This window comes from Teleopsis dalmanni, chromosome 2 (genome assembly GCF_002237135.1).
Source record: "Teleopsis dalmanni isolate 2A chromosome 2, ASM223713v2, whole genome shotgun sequence".
Lineage (NCBI taxonomy): Eukaryota > Metazoa > Arthropoda > Insecta > Diptera > Diopsidae > Teleopsis > Teleopsis dalmanni.
This window is the reverse complement of record NC_051847.1, coordinates 33,846,432-33,856,198: the sequence shown is the minus strand read 5'-3', so window position 1 is coordinate 33,856,198 and position 9,767 is coordinate 33,846,432.

Sequence of the window (9,767 nt, the reverse complement as noted above, 5' to 3'; positions counted from 1 at the left end):
AAACCGCTGATACAAATTCACTAAATGGCATATGGCTCTCAAATCTCGAACAGTACAGCGCTACCACTTAACAGAAAAAAAATTGTGGAGCAAACTAAAACGAACATTTATCAAACTTTTAGTTTCGGATACCAATATTTAAAAAAAGTAGTATGTAGTATTACCAGATTTATTTTACTTTATTTTGAATGTATAACTTTATAATATACAATAAATATAATATATTATAATTTAAAATTATATTATCTTTCTTCTTCTTACCCCACTAAGGGTGGGGCATAGGGCCGCAATGATTCTCTTAAACTGCACTCTGTTAGGTACTTCTCTGCAAATCGTTTGATGTGTAGTACGCTTCTGTCATTTCTCTTTCAATTGTCCTTCTCCAAGTCAAATCCAGTGCACCAGGGCGTCTACTGCGTTGTGGGTTCCATGTCAAAGCTTGTCATGGAATGTGTTTATTTGATCGTCGAAATTATATTATAATATAATTTTATTGGAGCTCATGTAAAAGAGTTAGAGTGTGCCCTGAGTTAGGATCGAATGAAGAACTAAGACTCCACTACTGCAAACTAAATATGAAAAAAGACATTTAAAAGTGAGCTTCACTAACTTGAAGTAACTCTCAGAAGTAATCGGAATTTTATACACACTTGTCTAGTAACATGTATATATATAGTATGATAACACATAGCGCACATCCTGATTTCGTTATAAAAGAACAAACCTCATCCTGATTCTTTTTAGTGTTTTAGCATAATTTTTCTACAATCTTTTTTATTGTTTTGTTTGCGAGTGTAATGAAATGTATTTTTCCTGTTCCGTTGTAGACAACGACATTGTCTGCTTTGGTGTTTGGTCGTAGTATCGTGGAACCATGTTATAAATAAACACTTGTGCTTCACATCTGCACTGAGAGTCGATGTAATGGAACTGGTGAAACGTTAGAACAACAACTTTAGCGAGGGGCTTAGTTTTAGTTTCAGTTAATGTTGATACCAGCGAACGTTGTCTGCATATTAAGTGCATAGCCTGTAGCGAAACATAAAATACTTTTAATTGCAAAAAACAAAAAAAAAGCCTTATAACAAAAATAACTAAAACATAAGAAAATTAGTTGCTGCAAATTAAAAGAATAGCAAAAAAAAACTTAAATACGATTGCATCAAGCACTATTTTTATACAAAGAAATCAAAACTTAAATTTCTGTTGAAATTAATGAATATCTCAGTCCATTTTAGAATTTCCCAAATATTTCAGTTACAAGGTCTGTGCTAAAAATAATAAGCTTTTCTGACAGTTTACTTAGAACATTCATCATAAGCACAGAACTTGTATAAAATTTACCATAATTTATATGATGCGATGTATAAAACTACTGAATTTTTAACTCTTTTTCTAATATTCATTTTCAGTTGTTCTTATTACTTTTCGTATTTGCCCATCTTTTTATTATCTTAATGTTTTTATTTTTCGATTTTATTTCTTTCTATTTTAATGCATAAGAACTTCGAACTAAATTCCCGTAGCTTTTGACGAGTTGTTATCGATGTCTTAGAGTTGTCCTAATGGAATACAATTCTTCCGCTATTGTTCAAAGCCGGCCATTTAAAGCGTTTATTGTCTCCTTCAGACGGTTCTATTATTGACAGCCCAATTCCGTAGGACAGTAGCACATAGTAGATGATTCCCTGCTAATCCCACTAAACACACAGCAAACCGGACGACCAGAAACGTCAATGTTGGCTTGGCCACCGTTTCAGCCGGCTTACCGCTATTCGACCACAACCGTTTTCGCTTGACGTTGTCATAAGAGATCCATGATCTACTTTTCATCACCAGTCACCAACAGCCTCAAAAATCGGTCGATTTTGTTACGATTCAGCAGTGATTCGCGGATGGAAACTCGGTCCATCAGTTTTTTTTTTGTTAACTGGTGTGGTACCGAGCTCTGATACATCGCGTTTATATTTGTATCCAGCCTTATGCAAATAATTTCCAACAGTTTTTTTGTGCAATAATCGAGCCTTTAGCAATCGAAGCAGTTTAATCGAAATTGCCGGAATGGAAAGCAAAATTGTGCATGATTGGTTTTATATAGTAACAGGACTATAAACACTATCAAATTTTTAGCTACCTCTTTGGCGTTTTTGTCTTTATCCAAAAAAAGCTGTAAAATATGGCGAAATATAGTTTTGACAAAAGTTTTTCTAGCACGAAATATCATCTTTCCAATGCCATCTAGCGTGACCAGAAAGAACTTATACAACGCGGGATACAGATAACAAAAACCATCTAATGGATTTCTTTTCACTACACCTGATATATATATGCAGTTTTTCCAAACCAGATTTTGAATACACGGTCATATCACATCAAATTAGTTTCCTAAACCAAACTGGGGTGAATTATTAATAAAAATTCATAAAAGCAGTTAAATAAAGTGATACTATCAATTGCCTACTTTATAAGGCCTAAGATGTCTCATATGTGACGGATCTACTACTAACTATGAACTACTAAATACTACTGTTTTCTTCGTTTAAGAATAGAAGTTTATATTTCTATCTGTTATTTATAATAGTATCAGAAAATCTTAGTATCTTGACACATATCTCCGTTCACGCTTAACTAATTTTATTTTAGTTCTACATATTAAAATCAAATTGTTATTCATTAATATGTTCAGTATTTGAATTAATAAATTCAATTTAAAATTCAATTTAAAATTTTATTAAAATTGAAATTTATTATAAATTTATTTTACTTATTATTCAATAACATATTTTATTGCATTCAATTAAGTTTCTGTTATTGAAGCAATTATTGTTTAAACATATTTATATACAAACATATATATAAAATATAAATAAGATAAAAAGTCTATAATTCATTTGATATGGATTAATATGACTCAGTACAAATGTTGATGTCTATTTAAAAACAAAAATATAAACACTTTTTAAAAAACATAAATAGTTGTGTACTAAAATTCATTCATAATCTATAGGGATTTTTTTACTATCAAACGTAATTCTAAGCTCTTTAACCCCTCTCTTATCGCACGCATCTCTTATGTTTGCCGTTAAACTTTAAAAAATTAAAACAAAATTTATTTGTTAACAAATTTATATGTATTTAAGTAAATTATTGCTATTATTTCTCTTTCATACTATTTACAAAAACAATATCTGCACACATTCAAAAATTGTGAATAAAATATTAAAAATAAAATTAAAAATGAAAAAAAATACATAAAAAATTTAAAAAATTTGTATTAATATAAAAAGTAAAACAATTAAAAAAAATATATGAATAATAAAATATTTAAAAAATTTTTATACAGATATTCCTTTGTATATGTATATTTTTTACATTTTACCCATTTTACATTTTATCATGTTAAATGGGTATTTTAAGTTTATCCGGACATATGTAACGAAAAACAGTAATTAACCATACTAAATTAGCCATGCTAATTAACCATTACCCATGCACATACACTGGTCCAGCTAGATTAAGACATAGATCTATCAAACATAAATTCCTTTAATAACCTCCTAGAATGATTTTAAAACTTACAATTTTATAGTATTTCCGGGTGTGCAGTGACAATACGGTGCCTATGCCGGAATTGGACACAAAAGACGCTTTGCCACCACTTTAACCAACCAACCACACTAAATCATTCCTCCACACTACAAGAACGCAAATTGAATCCGTCAACCCGTTTCTACTTACGAGATCATCTATTAATAAATAATCTCTCGTTTTTTAAACTAATGACTACGAAACATAAACACAAACAAATGCAGATGATCAACGCCTTAGATGTAATAAATAAAAATTTTAAATAAAAATATTTGGATCCAAAAAAGATACTACTTGAAGTTCTATTAACGTGATAACGATATATCTTTCAGGTCATGTAATTGAGAAGTATCGCGAGAATAACAAATTCAAAGATAGGAAAAATCACTCACTCCAAAACGGTCATGTAGTAAATGCATTCACCTAAAGATTTAGATTTTGAATATTCAAAACCCTGGATATATTATATTTAAAAATTTATGCTGTGGCCGTTTTAAAAATTTAAAAAATTCAATTTTTGTTGGCTAAATATATTAAAAAAAAATTAAAATTTTTATTGATAATATAAAATACAAGACCATGTGGAAATATAATACTATATAATCGTATATACTCAACAAGAATATATTTCATTATGTTTTAATCGAGAATTAAATAGAAAATTCAATTTCTTAAAAATCTGATAATGATCACGAATGCGTTTCTACAGATTCTAATAAAGATAAGGAAACCACTAAACGTCTTTGAACAATTTCCTATCAAATATTTTTATAAAACTCTATACTATCAATATAGGACAATATGTACTAACAATTCTTTTGTGCCCAAATTTCTCTTATTGTTTAAAAAATAATATAGAGATTTGTTCGTATACGTCATATCAAGACGAACCCATCAATCGATGTCTGCAAGTGTGTCACGCTATCTATCTATCACTCTACTTCTCTATCGGTCTGTTTCTACTTATCTGCATCTATTTAATCATCTATATTTCTATATTTTCTTTGTTTGTGAATAAGGAATAAGACATCAAACACTCAAGTGAGTGTGAAGCTTTAATCTGATAGCTTTTTTTCATCCGAGAGTTAGGTGAACATAAATTCTCGATTTCATTCATCTGTCGTTCGTCTGTTGACAAGATATAGCTCTTTTTAATGATTCTATTCCTATCACTTATTTCACGGTATTGTTAGCAATTATTTTCAATATTTCTTACTTATAAGTTGTGATTGCCATAATAATATTTTAGAATCCTCAAATAGGGGGATTTGTAATAGAACCCTCTTATATTTGGTTTCTATTTCAAATCGCGTTAAATTATGAAAATATTATTTTAAACTGGCTTAATCAGTTTGGAAAAGTCCTTAATTTCATTGTAACTTTTTTTACCACATATTTATGAAAGGGTGTAATGTAACGCTTCAGCGACCGGTTGGTAAATCTTCTGGCCATTGCTGCTAATCAATCAGTGAGATCTGTCCATTGAATATTCATATCCTGGTGTTTACTTACTATTCTTTACAGAAAGCAAGTATTTATTTATAAGCGTCTGTTTAACTGCCTTTCTATCGATCTATCCGTTTGCAATTAACAAATAATTTATATATAACAAACCCATCTGTGTAAAGGGTATTGAAGTTGCAGAAGGTCAAAATTTAATCGCTTGCTTGTTTTTTTTTTTTGTAAATAGCAGTTTTTCTGTCCTTTCGAGTTGGCTAATTTACATATTACAAAACACACAAAAATTTATGGTGATAGTGCCATTCAAAAATATTGCCAATGCCATCAAAATATTATTAAATAAAATATGCACACACAGCTGGAAAAACAATTTTGAAACATCACAAAAAGTGTGGCTACATAAAAATTCATTTACAAACATAAAGCACAACGTTGTATAAATATAGACCAAACAAAATTCATTATATCATGAAATATGAATAAGCTTACATATTTTCATAATCAAAAAAATGCTTCATTTTACATTTTATAATAGAATATGAAGTAGAGCAACAATTCACTATTATTTTAATTAAATTAAACTTAGTGGAATAGGTTAAGAAGAGAACTAACCGCTTAAGAAATAAACAAGAAAAAATTATTGGAACATTCGCACGAAAAACAGCACACCTCCTGAGAACCAGTTTTTAAATTTTAGATTATTCATTTGTACTTCCTGTTGCATTGTGCCTAAAGAAACTCTCAAAAGCATCACTCTTTATCTTGACAGACCCGGACACATAACTCAATCGTCTACTCTGTACCATCGTCGTGTTAGTTTCTACATACGATAAGTTATGCTAATTTAGCCAACAAAACATATTTTTAAATGAATGTAGCCTTCTAAGTGACACATTGCAATGGATGATATATACGAGAAAGTCAACTTTGCTTACTGCTAAAAAAATTACTTAAAAAAAGTTATAAAGTAAGTATTAGGCTCTGAACAGATGTTTGGATGAATTTTGAATTATAAATTCATAAGACAGTCATTTAACTAGCCAATTTCTTAATATACATGATTAAAAATGGGGACATTAACAGTGGAACTATTCTATATAAGAGCGTTATTCATAAGTATAGTCTTAACACTATAGGTCAAAACGGTCAGAACACCATTAGCACATAAACCTCATTTTAACTCGCATATATTTAATAAATCAAGTTGAAATCAAAGTGGTGCCTGAAAACCCCAAAGACAACTAAGTTACATAAGTAGAAAATTCGAGACGACACACTAAACAATGGATTAACTTTACAAAAGCAACACTATTTCTAAAGATCAAAAGTAGCCTTAAACTTAAAAAATTCAAATATACACACCCATCTAATAGAAAATGCCAAGGAAAACAGCTATTCCCTACTAAAAAAATTGTAGATACTCCTCCTCGAAATGATAAGGCTAAAAAATAATAGACTTTTGTAATATAACTTAATTTCGAAATTAAATCAAAAATAAATATATTCATAAAATAAATTTACTAAATATATTATTTATACAATAGATTCTGTATTCAAAGCTCAGAGGTACCTCAATAAGAGGTAACCCATTTTCAATTATATATTACAAATCCCATTCTAGGAATTTACCCATTCTAGGACTTCCTTTTCAATAACATTTCTCGTATACTGATTTAGTTCTATTTATTTTGTTTAAATCTTATATCCACTTAAACTTAAGCAAACTTAAGGCTTAATTAGTTGGTGCAGGTGTAATTAGTTATCACACAACGCAAAACAACATAAAAACACAAACAACATAAGTTTAATCGGATCACCAAATACTGCGCAAACATAGCTCGTATGTGAAAGTGTGTTTTCACATTCAATAACACTTGAATTGCTTTCTGTGTGTTGAATCATAAATAAATTCTTTTAAAAGAATATTTTGATTAAAATTTAAGGCAATTAATATAAATGAGAACACACGGATATAAATGCATATATTTTGGTTTATTTACTACGTAAATGATTTTTAATGTAAGCATTCGGCTTTGCAAAGTCGTTTTGAATAATTTTTTAAAAACCTTAAATAAAAAAACGTTGCATAAAAAATGAATATTAAATTCTCGTTTAAATATTGTATCTGAACACTAGAAATTTTATTATATTTATTCAGCACACAACATTTTTTTCATATTTTTTTGTAGAGTAAAAACTACATTTGTAGAAATTTACATAGAAAAACATATATTTTACATGTGTAAAAACTTTGAATGTATGCATGGGAATGTAATCTATAAATTTCAGGCTAACCAAGCAACATATCATGTACATCCTTGCTGGCCATGCCATCGGTTCGTTAGTGCTGCTATGTGGACCACATTAATCATTCGCATACGTTGAGTAGGTTTTGCACTGACACTTCCGATTTTGATGCAATGAAATAGTGTCAAAGTGTCAGATGTAGTAGCACTGGGACAAATTTAATAACATTAATAAAATTGTTTATATTTAAGTGAAGGACAAAAAGGATAGAACATTCTTTGTGCAAACGGAGGAGAAGAATATCAGGAACAGAAGCTTCAAATATTTTTAAAGTCAATTAACACATTATATTAATATTTGTTTAATTAATTAACCTAAAATCATACTGTGGATTAGATAGAGGGAATTTTTCTCACTCATTCAATACAAGAGAAAGAGATAAAACTATTATTATCAGGGCTGTCAAAATCGCTTATAGGGCCTTTAAACCTAAGACGATTTAAAGGTTTTATGTAAATAAATAAGAACAATTTACTGGGGTTTTCGATTAATACATCTGGGTTCAATCTAGATTTACTCCCGTTCTGTCAAATTTTGTTGCGCAATCGAACATTTTTAGAGACTACTACACATTTGTAGTAGTCTTAGTAGACATTTATTTACTTCACAAATACATATATCGAATCAAATCACACTTTATATGTCAAATCGAAAAAAATAGCTTACAGTTAATTTCAAGGTAATCTTGCTAATTTGGCAAAATATTTAGAAACCAAAAATGTAAATTGCACTAAAACTGAATCTCTATTGATTAAGTTACCCCAGATTTACTAATCGAAAACGACAACATTAAGATAATACCTTCTGCCTTCCGGCAACACATTCAAGTGCCACGAGATATGACCGGACACAGTGCTGGGTAGTCACTGGAAGTGTTTTTTCACACAAAAAACCATAAAGTTATAGTCTTGTAAAATAGAAAGTAAGAGCCTAACACATGCAATATTATACTCATTATGCTTACATATAAAAATAAGTACCTTCTGCTCAAAAAGTACTCGGATTTTGTAAATAAACACACAAATTTAAATTTTTTTTCAAATCTATTTTATCTCCTTCAAAATATGCTCCTTCCGAAGCGATACATATATGCCAACGCTTAACCAATCTTCCATACACTTGTCGTAGGCCCGAAAACCGAAGTTATGGCTTTTAGTTCCTTCAGCGAATTCTCTTTTACCGATTCAATCGACTCAAAACGCTTACCACGAAGGGGCAATTTGAGTTTTGGGAACAGGAAAAAATCGCACGGATCCAGATCTGGCGAATATGGTGCCTGAGCGATGACAGTAGTGCCGTGTTTGGTCGAAAAATCGCGTACAACAAGAATTTTCCATAGTAAAAATCGCTAAATGCACTTGAGGTAGTTTCACATTAACAACTGCTGTAAACAAACTAATTGACAGATGGCGCTCAAATTTGTACCATATGTCAAGAAAGGGTGTAAAAACATAACAAAAAAATTTTTTGAAAAAGGTCTATTACTTAAGGAGTAGTTAACAAACAACAAAATCCGGATACATTGTGAGCAGAAGGTATGGGATGGTATATTTACTATTTTGGCATCATTTACAGTTCTGCATTTGAACATTCTCAATAATATATATAAATATATAATATAAATTGATCACACAATATATGTACCATACAAATGTGAACTAAACAAATAACGGTTGTTTACTATAATATATTGTATTCGTAAACCTTAATAAACTGATTAATGTTTATCAATATTTGTAAGAAGTAGTTTCAATGAGTCACTGCAGTTATAGATAAATTGCGACTTACTAACATCCGATCGCCAACTCTACGCCAGACAAATTTATTTTATATATCCTTTTCAATCTAAAATAATTTCCCTTATCAAACTATTTAATTATTAGATTTCAATAATTTTTTTCTTATAATTTAATATGTACACATATATTTATTTTAAAATTATTTTTTTTTTTTACTGAAACCGTATTCATCAAACTCTATAGCCTTAAGTGGTTTTATCTAAATAGAAAAGTTTTTCAATCAATTTTTTATATTTTTGACTTACGCATCCCAGATACAAGAGCAGCTTCACGGTTTTTATAAATCAGTACGCATATGCAAATCATTCTCTGTTCAAGTTAATATTGAAAAGCCATCAAAAAGAATATTGTAATCTTAACTTGCTTATCCAAACAATTTTTCAAAGTTTAAAACAAATTTCAAAAAAAAAATTTTAAAATATAATCCTATAAAGGATGTGACGCTTCATAAGCATAACACAAAATAAATTTAAAAAGTTTCTAGGATTCATACACTTTCAATAATATAAAATTAATGTAGTGGAAAACAAAAAAATAATACTTTAAATAAGTTAATACAATATTGAATTATTTATATAATTATTAATTGGACTTGATATACATTTGCAAATA